Source organism: Morone saxatilis, unplaced genomic scaffold, assembly GCF_004916995.1.
Source record: "Morone saxatilis isolate NCDOM2014 unplaced genomic scaffold, NCSU_SB_2.0 Contig8, whole genome shotgun sequence".
Taxonomy (NCBI): domain Eukaryota; kingdom Metazoa; phylum Chordata; class Actinopteri; family Moronidae; genus Morone; species Morone saxatilis.
Window position 1 is genome coordinate 26209971 of NW_023340257.1, and position 12473 is coordinate 26222443.

Sequence of the window (12473 nt, forward strand, 5' to 3'; positions counted from 1 at the left end):
AGTGTATAATTACCTGAATATATGAATCCTTGTGTTTTTGTTACCTCAGAATGAGCTGTTTTTATCTACAGACTCCGCAGGTCGCCTCCCATGCAGTCCACCGTGTTGAACTGCCATGTTTCTACAGAAGCCCAGAACGGACAAACACTGATAGTGGACTTCAGTGTTTTTTTGTGAGTTTTGCCACCATCGTTTTTTCCTCCTCTCATTCCCAGGTCGTCGAATACAGACACAAGATAGCACTAAATCCTACACACTGGTCCTTTAATTTTTTGCTTATTTGATATGTGTCAGCAGCTGCATACATCAGACCAGGAACGAGAGGATGACAGTACTCTTGTTAATTCGGGCGCATTTAATTGTTTATTATTCCAATGATGGTGGCACCATTTCGTCAACCTATTACTCAGCGGCTAGTCTTTTAAAGACACCTTTTATCTTGCAAATCACTTTGTTGGTCGTCATGGATTTCTAACTCATGTTAGACTAAGACTCTTAATTTATTTCTTTTTTGTTTCTTTACCTCTTTCCTCTCCAGCTCCCTTCCTCTGACTTCAAAGTCTCAGCATAACAGGGTCCCTGACCTTGAGCGGTGCCAGTACCAACCCTTTGAAACTGAAACTGCAAAGATCACACATTCCCGGTGTCGCTCTCTCTCGCCCAGCGCCTCTCTCTCTCGCTTCACACCCCCTACTGCTGCACCGACACTCAACTCCCATCCGCTCTGCTGTCAATCAGCAGCGTGCACAGGCTGCTGCCTTCAGCTTCACTGGGTTACAGAGCCGCCGTTGAGACACACACACTGAATGTCCCAAGTTTCCTGACGGTGGACAGAGTTGCTGTCACCTTCTTATTGAGACAATGACCTTGTGAAGTTTGGCCACAGCTCAGAGCTTTGTGTTGTGTGTTGTTTGTGCAAAAATGCACAGTAAAGCAATAATTATCAAGTAAGAAAGTCTAGGCTAACCTCGAAATGCCACACACGTGGCTTTATGACATCACGTCTGCAATCTGGTTTGGCTCTATAATCCCACCAACAGTGTTTCAGAAGTGGAGCGTCTTCTGAACGTGTCGCCTGCCCGATGTTGATGACTTGTGTATTTTGTCTTTAAAAAGAATACAAAACGGTGTTATTCTACACTTCATCTCTTCTGATCTGCCTCCGACTGATGGGATGCTTCTGCGATGTGCCACAGTGCTTCTGGTGGAATCTGATTGTACGATCAGTCCCAGCGGATGCAGTGCAGTTTGAACACGTCACAACTATGCTGAGTGGAATTTGGTGTAAGCAAGCTACATTCGACCAGTATTGTTCTACATGGTCAGATTTGTGTGGAGAGAATGCCACCCTGGGGGAAAGTTGACAACAAAACTAGAATTTTGCCCACAAAGCTAATTAAATTGATAAAGTGTGTCTGAGTATGTTGGCCAATTCTCTCATTTTGGATTACTTTTATTTTTGAATCTATTAATGATTTGAAGGTTTGAGGAAAAAACACTTCAGGATAAACTACAGATCCCTTAGAACACGTTAGTCAGGGTGGTTTTGGGTTCGAGCAGAGCTGTACAAATACAACTCTCAGACCACTTCGGATATGGGGGAACTCTAGAGTGAGACTGGAGAAGTGTTGCTGACTATGCTTACATAAGTATATGCATATGTACAATTTCAAGAGGAAGTGGAAGAACACTTTTAATCTGTGTGTAACAATTCTTGCAGTATGAGTGAGGGGAGAACTAACTCTGATGTCTTGTTCCATACATCAGCCAAAAGCCCCCAACCGTACAGGAGCACCCTGGCATCAGCACAGAATTCACAGATTTTAAAGGTTTTGTTAACATAGTCAGAAAAGGCAAAGAGAACTTTTGGGTATTCCATCTGTGCAGTTTGTTTCTGTGCATTAACGTTGGCAGGCAGCATCAAAGACACTGTTGTGGGTTTGCAGCACTTCCTCGAGGCTGGACCAACTTTGACTCCCTCTAGCTAGAGCAGCTAAACTTTGAGAAGATGAGTCAGCATACTCTCCAATTTCAAGCCATCACAGATTAATTCGCTGCAGCAGCCATCTAAATTGGTCAAGGTATTTTGCGTTTTGCTACGTCGTGCTGTAACCCGCTTCAGGAAACACCACCTGTGTAACTCTGAGACCTGCTGTTCTGCTCTGCTCTTTTGACATTTTCATTTTTAGTTGGTTTTACCTCATCAGACATGTGTCGCATTGATGTCCTGAACTTTCCCTGCAGCTGCTTATTAGCATTGATATTTCTTTTTTCATTGAAACAACTTTAGTTATGATGCATGTGTATGTTTGACAAAGTTAACAATGCAACACTTGAATGCATACAGGAGAGCCATATACGTTGCTACTGATTCTACCACAGCTACAATGTTCCCAACCTTTTTATTCAACAATCAGTTCCTAGTTTTACCTTCTCCTCTTATTAAACTTTCATTAGTGTAAGACAGACTTATGAAAAACACTAGTGTTTTACATGCATGTCACAAGGTTTCCATCACTGGGTTTACTACAGAGATTCACAAGATTTTGGTTCCATTCAGTCTAATCCAGTCTGTGGTCTGTTTATAAAGTCTAAAACCCAACTTGATCTAAGTGGAGCTGTTATCATCTTGTGTGTCATCATTATTGCAGGAGAGCATGTGAACTGTAAATTGCAGGAACATTGACATGTGTTGCTGCACATTAATTGGTGGAGCATCATGCTGTTGTCAGTGCTGGTGTTCTCACTCTATTTAGGTCTGTTCCGGTCCCCTGCATTTTAGATCAGGTCTAATTACCCTCTGGTCCAACTGTCTGAGGGACCCTCTCTCTGTCTTTTTTTTAAATCTATTTTTAGAATAAAGTATGCCACTCAGGTTTGGGTAAGTTTCCCATGGGTCTGCAATGGATTGCGTCCAAAATTGTGGACTAGTGAAAACCTCTAATCTGTACAAAATGTGCAGCAAGAATGCTTTAGTTAAAGGACTTAGGATTTAGTGACATCCAGCAGGGAAGTTGCAGATTGCAAACAACTGAATACACTGCAAAAAACCTGCCAGTGTTTGTCCGTTCGGGGCTACTAGAAACTTGGCAGTTCAACATGGTGGAGTCTGTAGAAGAGGACCTGCTCCCTCTGCAGATAAAACGGCTCATTCAAAAGTAATGACAACCCAACAATTCTTATTTTCAGGTGACTGCACACTAGAAACTACTGTATGCCTCCATGGAAGGTGACCTGCGGCATCTGTAATACTATAATTTACCTCTGCCATGACCTGATGCAACATCACATTTTGGTCTGATGAGTTTGTGGTGGAGAAACCAGTCTGATTGTTGAGTGTATGAATAATAAAGAAGAGGGCAGACATAAAAATGTAACCTCAGTGGAAATTAATTTGTGACAATAGTCCTTTGCTAAACAAGGATTTAACCAAGTGTTGTCCAGAAGTGTGTTGTTATTGGTCCCCATCAACATGTGCAGAGAGAGCTGTTGTAGCCATTACTGAGCACAGTGCAGATCAGCAGGAGTTTTGCTGATATCGGCTGTCTTGCAGCTTGTTTTAGGCTAACGAGAGCTGCAGCCACTGTGACTTCAAACCTGCCTTTTAGCCTGGTGATACAGAGCCGCCTCTTTACAGCTGTAATCCTCCGCCTTAAGAGGCAGTACCAGTGCCAGCAACCATATCATTATAGAAGCTCTAAGACGTGCTGATTTAGCTGTCACACAGCTCCCTCTTCCATGTTGCATAAGGTTTCAGCGCATAATAAGTAGCAATATTACAACATGAGCTGTTTAACAGACACCAACCAACCCCCTGTTGCTTATACAGTAAAGCATGTGTGGTCCATTAAACCTACCAAGCGCTCACTGCTTGGTTTTGGCAAGTCAACATGAGTTAAGCAGGGTGGGTGGTACTCGCCTTCTGTGTAGTTTCGGTAGGTGTCGCTATCTGTCGGTTGTTGACTGTCTCTGCTTATAGAAACTAGCCAGTCCTTCCTATGTTAAGAATATTGTCACTGCTTTACCTCGCTGTCTGACCCTTTGCTTTGGCCCTAACCAGAGAACTTCTGTATTCTTACGCATAAGCCCAACTGCAATGTGCACGGTATTAGGCTGCAGATCAGCTGTGATCACATGTGATTTACCGTATATGATATTCATAAAAAACACTACAATCTAAAAATTACTCACTACAATATACAGTGAATCAGAGTTTAGTATTGTGTTAGACTTGGCCAGTATAGACACAATGGTCAGTTTGGGGACTGAATCTGTCACTTGTGGTTGCAGAAGCTGCAATCTGGCCAGCATGCTGCTACAGGGCAGGTCAGGGCTTATTAATTAGCTTGGTTTCCCATGCTAGCCTGGGTCTACTCACCTGTCTGATACCTACAGTGGACAGTAGCCTAGCTTAATTTGCTTACGTTCCAGCTTAAGGGTCAGAGAGAATTTAAGATCTTATGGGCATAAGAGCACAGGGTAGGAGAAACTGAAAAAATACAATTGCACACTATCACAGGGAAATATACACCGGTCAGCCATAACATTATGAGCACCTGGGCACTCTGGTAGTCATAATGTTCTGCAAGTGCTATTCACTTCATCTGTCAGTGGTCGTAATGTTATGGCTGATTGCTGTACATTCTCAACTCTCACAGTCAAGAGCAAATTTACATTTCTGAGGATCCACCAATACATTGGACATTTGATATTCTGGGTTGACATCGGCTATAACACAAAAATGTTTAAGGTCATACTTTAGCTAATTGAAGGGGTCCTTATCAACTGTGTGTTTATGTACTGTTATGTACCGGGTCCACGTGAAAAGGTGGTCTCCAGTAACGGTTCATGTGTACTCAGCTACAGTTCGCATCAGGTGTGACAACAACTGTACTAAATGTCGCCTAGTTGACATCGCAAGTGTACTAAGCTACGGAACAACATTAGTAAAGTGAAAGCTTCAGGTACACCCCTCTCTGAGCTGTAATTGCTGTGTAAAGATCCAGAGAACCCAACAGTTCCTGCAGAAGAAGAGGTGCTGCAGGCGACAGGTGTTACCAGCTGTTTGTGTGGACCAGTCAACGTCCAGTACTCGTTAAGCCAAGCTTTCACTATGCCACCTTGTCATATAGAAAACCACTAATGTTATGCCCCTATCGCCGCCTCAGTGGCCGTGTGGAAAAACAGCATTTAAACTGTTTTTTGTCTGCATGTGTGTATTTTGTTCTTGATCATTGCAGTCTATTAGCCCCTTATCTTCAGGCCTATGTCTCCTAACCGCCAAGATAAATAAAGCAAACTAGCCTTAACACACTGCAGAGTTTTCATCCAGAGCTGCAGAAGTTGTGACCTTTTCAGCAGAGTCTCTCCACGCAGTGCTGGGGCCCTGGCTCTTTAAGCTGGCTAATGATCCATAGAGGAGCCCTGTGGCTCAACCTCTGTAATTATACTCTTTCTCTCTCTGTTTCTCGAGCTCGCCCTATCACTCTCTGTCAGCCTTTTCTTTCTGTCACACATACTCACTTGTGCTGCTTTTTTTTGTTATGCTTCCCCTCCCTTGTCCTTTTTTCTATTCCTCTCTCTGATCCACTACTTGCTTTTATCCCTCTGTTTGTCTTTGTTTCCCTTTTTTCCACTCTATCTTCTTCTCTCATCCTCCTTTCCTCCGTCACTCTCTCCATTTCCCTCCCTCCCTCATCCCTCTGTCTCCTGCAGATTAATTACACTCTAATATATGCGAAACTCTCCTCCCAGGGAAGCCTCCTCCATATCTACCACCCCTACTCTTGGGCTGAATAATGGAGCCGCTTCATTCTCAGCACGGGGCAGCCCACATGGGTGGAGCAGCAGCCTCAAAGGAAGCAAACCAGAATAGATGACAATACGTCTGTCAAGTTGTGGCTTTGGACAGAGAAATTTGATATATACACGTTTTTTTTTCTCCACTTAGATGAAAACAAAACTTCCCAAGAAAAACACCAGCATTTTTTGTGCTATGCCTGAAAAGACCTATGTTTGAGTTAACCTGACGAGGACCTGTAGTGGACATATGAATTATTATCGTGTATATCTGGAAAAAAGGTCAGCAGGTGCAGCAGCCCTGGGCATCAATAACCACAGCAGAGAGTGTCTGACAAATGCATTTATTTTATTCTTCAGGCATCATGATAAGCAACATGACCAGCATCACTTGTGGCGTCATAAAAAAAATGAAAAAAAATGGTGCTTATTAAGCCTCAAGCACAAAGTTGTAAACAAATCCTCTAAATTTGACAGCTGTTACATTTATACACTTATACACGGCACCTTTAATGACTTATTAAACAACACAAAAATGCAAAAACACAGACAAACATGGATAATTCAGTCCTGCTCAATTATCAAATACAACAGTAATTTGTCTCTATTATACATAAAACCAAATGCTACATACCTTGCTCCACTTTAACCTTTACAGAATATTTTAAGACATAACCACACAGTATTTCAGAGTGAATAAAAAGCAAAAGTATGCTAACTTGATTGTGTCATGGAGGTTTCACGAGGTGAGAGAAAATCTGGTGAGGGAACTTTCCTGTTGAACTATTCAGGTTCCTGGGCTCACAGCTGCAAAAACCCACAGCTATGTCTGCTAGTGGTCATGCATTGATAAATTCATAGCATGACGTTGCTATAGCATCACAAAAGAGTGTTATTGCAGGAAATTAGATAACATTCAGAGATAAGATATTTCTTTAATAGTCCCACAATGGGGAAATTCCAAAGTATCAGCACCTAAATTACCCAATTAGCATGTAAATAGAAAATAGTAGTTAGTTGAGGATGAAGCCTTGAGGTACCTGATGAGTCATTACTGACCTGGATAATATTGCTACAGCCTTGTCCCTAAGGTTTGGAAGGTCTCAGTTTACTTTAGTCTTCTGCTTAATCTTCACTATGGGCTAGTCACTGACTTCTGACCAACATGGTAAGTGTTTGATTCTTGCCTGTTTCAGCAAAAACTCAGACTGCAAAGATAATGATTACATCCTGTCACTACTATTGTATCTCCCTCTTCACCTGTCTTAGAAACACATTCCTGGACTGCTCACAAGTGGTCTGAAATGTTGCTGCTAAACTACCGAAGAGGACCTTATTTCCTAAGTGCATTTTAAGGCTAAGATTACCTTAGTTCTATTGTAGTTCTCTGGGCTAACAACATCTTAGCTTTAAAGTGCTTTTGGAAAAAGCCTTGTGAGACTCTGAGATTTTGATTTCTTTCCACCAACTCTCCAACAAATTCAGAATTGAATTCAAGGTTCTTGTGATCACCTTTAGAGCTCTGCATGGTCAGACACCTATCTATATTAGAGAACAACTGCAGCCCCACATTACCAGGAGATCTCTGATCAGGGTTTGTTGTTGTTCCTTGCTTCAGGGTTAAAACTAATAAAGACTTTTGAGGTTGTAGCTCTTAAACTGTGGAACTACTCTCAGTCCTTTGGACCTGAGATGGACACCTTAAAAAAGCAGCTCAAGATACCCCTGTTTAGACTTGCCTTTGTGTAATTTGTATTGTATTGTATTCTATGTTGTTTTTCCTTTTCTGAGGTCCATATTTCGTCTTTTGTCTCAATTTCTTTGTATTGTCTCAATTTCTTTGTATTTCTTTCATTTTAAAGCGCTTTGTGGCATCCTGCTCTTGAAAGGTGCTATATCAGTACTCACTTACTTTGCCAATATTATAAGTGCTATTTGGCAGACAGGAGTAAGAGTTTTGCCTCATGCAACACCACTGCCATCTTGGCTCCTTGCAGTATGTAGCTGGCTGTCATGCAGTCACCCCCCATGGCCTGTTCCACTACTATTTGCATACAAGCTCACATACATACTGTACAAGCCCTATCACCCTCATACCTGCCACATATCAACCTGTTCACACTAATGGAGAAAACAACTCTTAAATGAACAAACACTGATTACAACCGCTGCTGTAACTTATATCCCCCTGTTGTTTTCTTCTCAGTATCAGTACTTTTGATAAACTTGGTTAAAATTGCATTGTTTGTGTGTTACGTTTGAGCACATTGGGAACAACATCAGACAGACAGAAGCTTCAAAGTTGGGAATGCAAATAAGACATTATTATTCACCTGTCTGAAATTCTTCACTCGCCTCTGTTCTGTTTGGAGTTCGTGGCCCAAACTGAACTGCGTGTGAACACCTGCCCCCCACTTCCCTCAGCATCTATAGCATCTGCATCGGCACCCAGAGGTGCCACACAGCAAACTTCAGATGCCCCTTTGTGCCAAACACCATCCGTCACAAAGGCCAAGCAGGGGGCCTGTTTATTGATGCCGTTTTATGCTGTTTTATACACATTTTATTTAAAGAAGTAGAAAACTGAGGTTTAAACTGATTATAAATTGAGGTTTATATTTCCACAAATCAAAGTTGGGATGTTTGTTTATCGATGAGGTTTGCTCCAGTTGATTTTACTGTTGCTTTTTACAGGACAGTGTAATGGAGCTACTTTTTACATTTTCTTATCTTTTTATTTCTCTCTTCACTTATCTGAGTGAACTCCCCTTGCCACCACAGGACCCTGTTAAATATAGTATATTTGCACTCTAAATGGTATTTTCATAATTCAACTTTCATTTGGATCTCGACATACTTGAGTAATACAGGTGATTAGAAAGGTGAGTTGACCTAAGCCGGCACCAGAGAAGGCATGTATGGTCAATGGTTGACCATGTATTTTGCACAGTGTCACTTACATCTACTGTAGCTCTTAGGGATGTAAAGAGTTACTGATATGAGTCAGAAATCGATTTAAATATTATATTTGCATCTACATTAGTACGCGGACCCCTGGATCTACATATACCATGAACCGGTCAATGGTCCGATTCTAGAATTATGAATTGGTTGATGGAAGCTAAACATGTCTATGGCTAACAGCCACTCTACTCCTGTGAAAGGTAAAAGGTCAACACGAGGCCCTCGAGATGGCATGGTAAACCTGCAGGTGATGAGGAGTCTGTGGATGCTCATACACAAGCAAGAACACACAAGACAGAGATATTAAACACTTTTAAGCCACAACTTAGCTACAACTCTGCGCAGTCTAAGGTAATAATGACAGAAAGTATTTTTTTCTGTGTCTTTTGGAAAAGCAATAAACACACTGACATACTTTATATCTAGATACGTATCGGATAGTCTTAGAAGCACACCCCTAGTGGTTATTTATAAAATTCTCACTTTGTCCACAAACGGTTATACAATAAAGATCAAAACTACAGATAGCAGTAGGCAGCTGTGCATGACCAGGCTCTAATGATGGAGTCTAGAGTAGGGAGTTTAGGGAGTCTAGAGTCTGAGAGTTTCTATGTCTGTGAAATGAGGCAAATGCAGAAGTAAACCTGCATTATTTCTAATTGCCACCAGGGGGCAGCTCCATTGCTAGCAAATAAGATTACCCAACTTCTCACTTTATTAGCTCAGTATACAGTTTATAGTCTCAATCGCCTTCTTCCATAGAGCTTGATGTTCATTTGGTAAATTATGGTCCCATTTAGAGTGAAATAGACGAATAAAGCAGGGTATCCCAACTGCATCACTGCGTCATTGCTTCCTGCTGCAAAAAAACTACATTGTTTTTAGCCAATGCAGTGCTGTGACATTACTCATATCTGTAGCAGCCATGTTTGTTCAATTGAGTTTTAAATTCCAAAGATATACTCACCCATTTTTTTTCTGGAACTACCTACTTATTCATTTCCTCCTTACATCTTTCGATTCGCATTCCTTCCAGTGTTCTGTTTCTCGTTTTCCCTGTCCTCTTTTGTTCTTGTCCAGCAGTGAGATTTCCTTCCTTGACTTTTTCTTCTGTTGTTTTTCACTTTTTAAATTCAACCCATATTTCAAAGCTGCTTGAGCTGCCGTTTCTTACTGAAGGATAATGGCTGTACGTGATTACCATGATGATTGCATAAGACTTTAGACTATTTTTGTTTTTCTTACTTTTACCTTAAGACTAACGCTATATTTTAGTATGCTAGCAAGGAAACTGCTGTGGCAGCTGTCAAGGCATGTTTGGTTACACGTGACAAAAATCAAAGATTTCACATATTTTTCATGGCTGAATTTGTGACAAAGTTTTATTTTCTCAAAAAGAATCACAGAAAAAACTTTCCAGCAGAAAAGAGAGATTTCAATGATTGTGTTTCAGAAGTGATTTGACAAGGGATCCAAGGTGATGTGAATCATTATGCAGTAGACTAACATCACTTTTTTTTGAGCAAAAACATTCATTTAAAAGCATACTACAGGGGTTAAACTGTAAGCTATCATCACTGATGGACAATGTTTCCTCCCACTCCATGCAAGACACTATCACCTTGCACTGAGCAGCTCCTTCCCAGTGACAGGACTCCTTCACCCCAAAATGTGTGAAGGAAGATATTCGTAGCTCCTTCTTCTCTGCTGTCAGACTGTTGGACAACAGCACTCTTTCCCAGTACCCCCCATCTCGACATTAATAATAATAAATGTGGCAATAATTACTGTGCAATCTGTGGCCCATTGGTGGCAACTGCTTGCTGCTACCATTTTTGTGTTATTGTGTTATCTGTTGTTGTGGTTTTGGATTCTTACTGTTTTTTTCTCTATCCACTTTGCTGCTGTTACATTGGAATTTCCCCATTGTGGGACAAATAAATAAAGGAATATCTAAACCAAGCATGGTCAACTTGTAAAAATTAAAAATATCAAAAGAGCAAAGCTACATTCGATTTTGTGATATGTGTAAATGTACGCCTCTAAATGTCTGTGAGAGATCATTGTGGAATAACGTGAAGACCATCAGCATTGTGCAACTGCACTGAAGCACTTTGGGCATCACTGCCTTGCTCAAAGAGACCTGTTTTAAGGGAAGAGTTAGTTAGTGCCATCTCTCACTCTCCACTCTTCCACTCTCTCCATACTCCTCCTACGAGACAAGAAAGAAAGCAGCAGCACGTTTTCATCTGAACACGTCTTTTTTTTGTATTATTATTCTTTTTCTCTGAAAAAGCTAGTAAATTAATCTTATATAAAATATTTTATCACATGTATGTGTGCCCAAGCCTAGAATGAATTTCTGTGTTCATGTTTTCCATTGGGCCTCATGGGATAACATTGTTGTGTTCCCATCCTGAACCTCTTGTTTACCTACTACTCCAATGGATCCCAACATTTCCCTTTTATGTCATCGCCATCAATCAAATGGATGTATAAGCTGCTAAGAAAGTGTAATAGCTCGAGCGAGTGCCCCAAAATCCTCCCTTATGTAAATATCTGTGATGGCAATATATTTCATTTCCATGATAATAAGCTTACATTATCTTACAGATAATTTGCTATGTCTTTCATTTTTTGCAGCATATTAACAAGCTGCACCGCTGCTGCTGCCATGGAAATGAGCTGAAGGCAAAGACAAACAACCGACAGTGCCAAGTTACTGTTTTGTTCGCCTGTTTTGCTGATGAAGTTGGATAAGTGCTGATTTATGCTCAGCTGAGAATTCATGGTGTCTACTTGTGCCTGGAGCACTCAGGGGAGGGGCTGTGTGATATATCCAACGCTCCATAACTCAGTGCTGTGGGGGGAAAAGTTATGGAGGGAGGGAAACTTGGTGATCACCCCTCTTATTTATTTTACTTTTCAACTTGCACACTGAACCCACCTTTCATGATTCAGCATCATATTGAATATGGCTTCTTACAGTTCCAGTTTGGAATGTCCAGAGAATGATCAATGGACAAAACTACTTAGATACTGACGCAAATTTCAAAACACAATGATTCACAATGCTTGCATATGTTTTTAATGTTGTATTCGCTGTATTGAATCACTAAGAGACTACAGCCATGCTAGCTGCTCTGTGTAGCTGTAATAATTCTGTCAAGAAAAACCTAAATGATACCCCTAAATTCTCCCGGGACACCACTTTATGGCATTGCATATGCAACGCAGTTTGGCCTGAATCACAACCTGACGGTGGCGCCAAAGGGAAATTCAGAGGCTCACCAAAATCATTAGGATTCTTTGGTGCTGCAAATAAATGTCTGTACAAAAGCTACCCATCCAAATAGTTAGATTATAATAGGAAAAGTGCACCAATTCACTTTTTGGTACATTTACATATGCATGTGTGTGTGTGTGTGTGAAAGAGTGTGTGTGTAATGTGTGTCGGCAGTACAAGATGTGTGAGCCATTATTGTGTTACTTGCTGGAATTTCTGCGTACCAAAGTCAACAAGATGAATTCCTGCACATGTACTGAACTAGTCAAATAGTTATTCTGAATAATGAAAAAAAAAATCCTGACAAGGTTTTATTATGTGTGTGTTTTATTACCCATCAGACACACGCAATCATATTATGATGTACAGTAAATGTGTATGCAGTATTGAGTGTGAGATGTGAGAAATCACACACACACACACA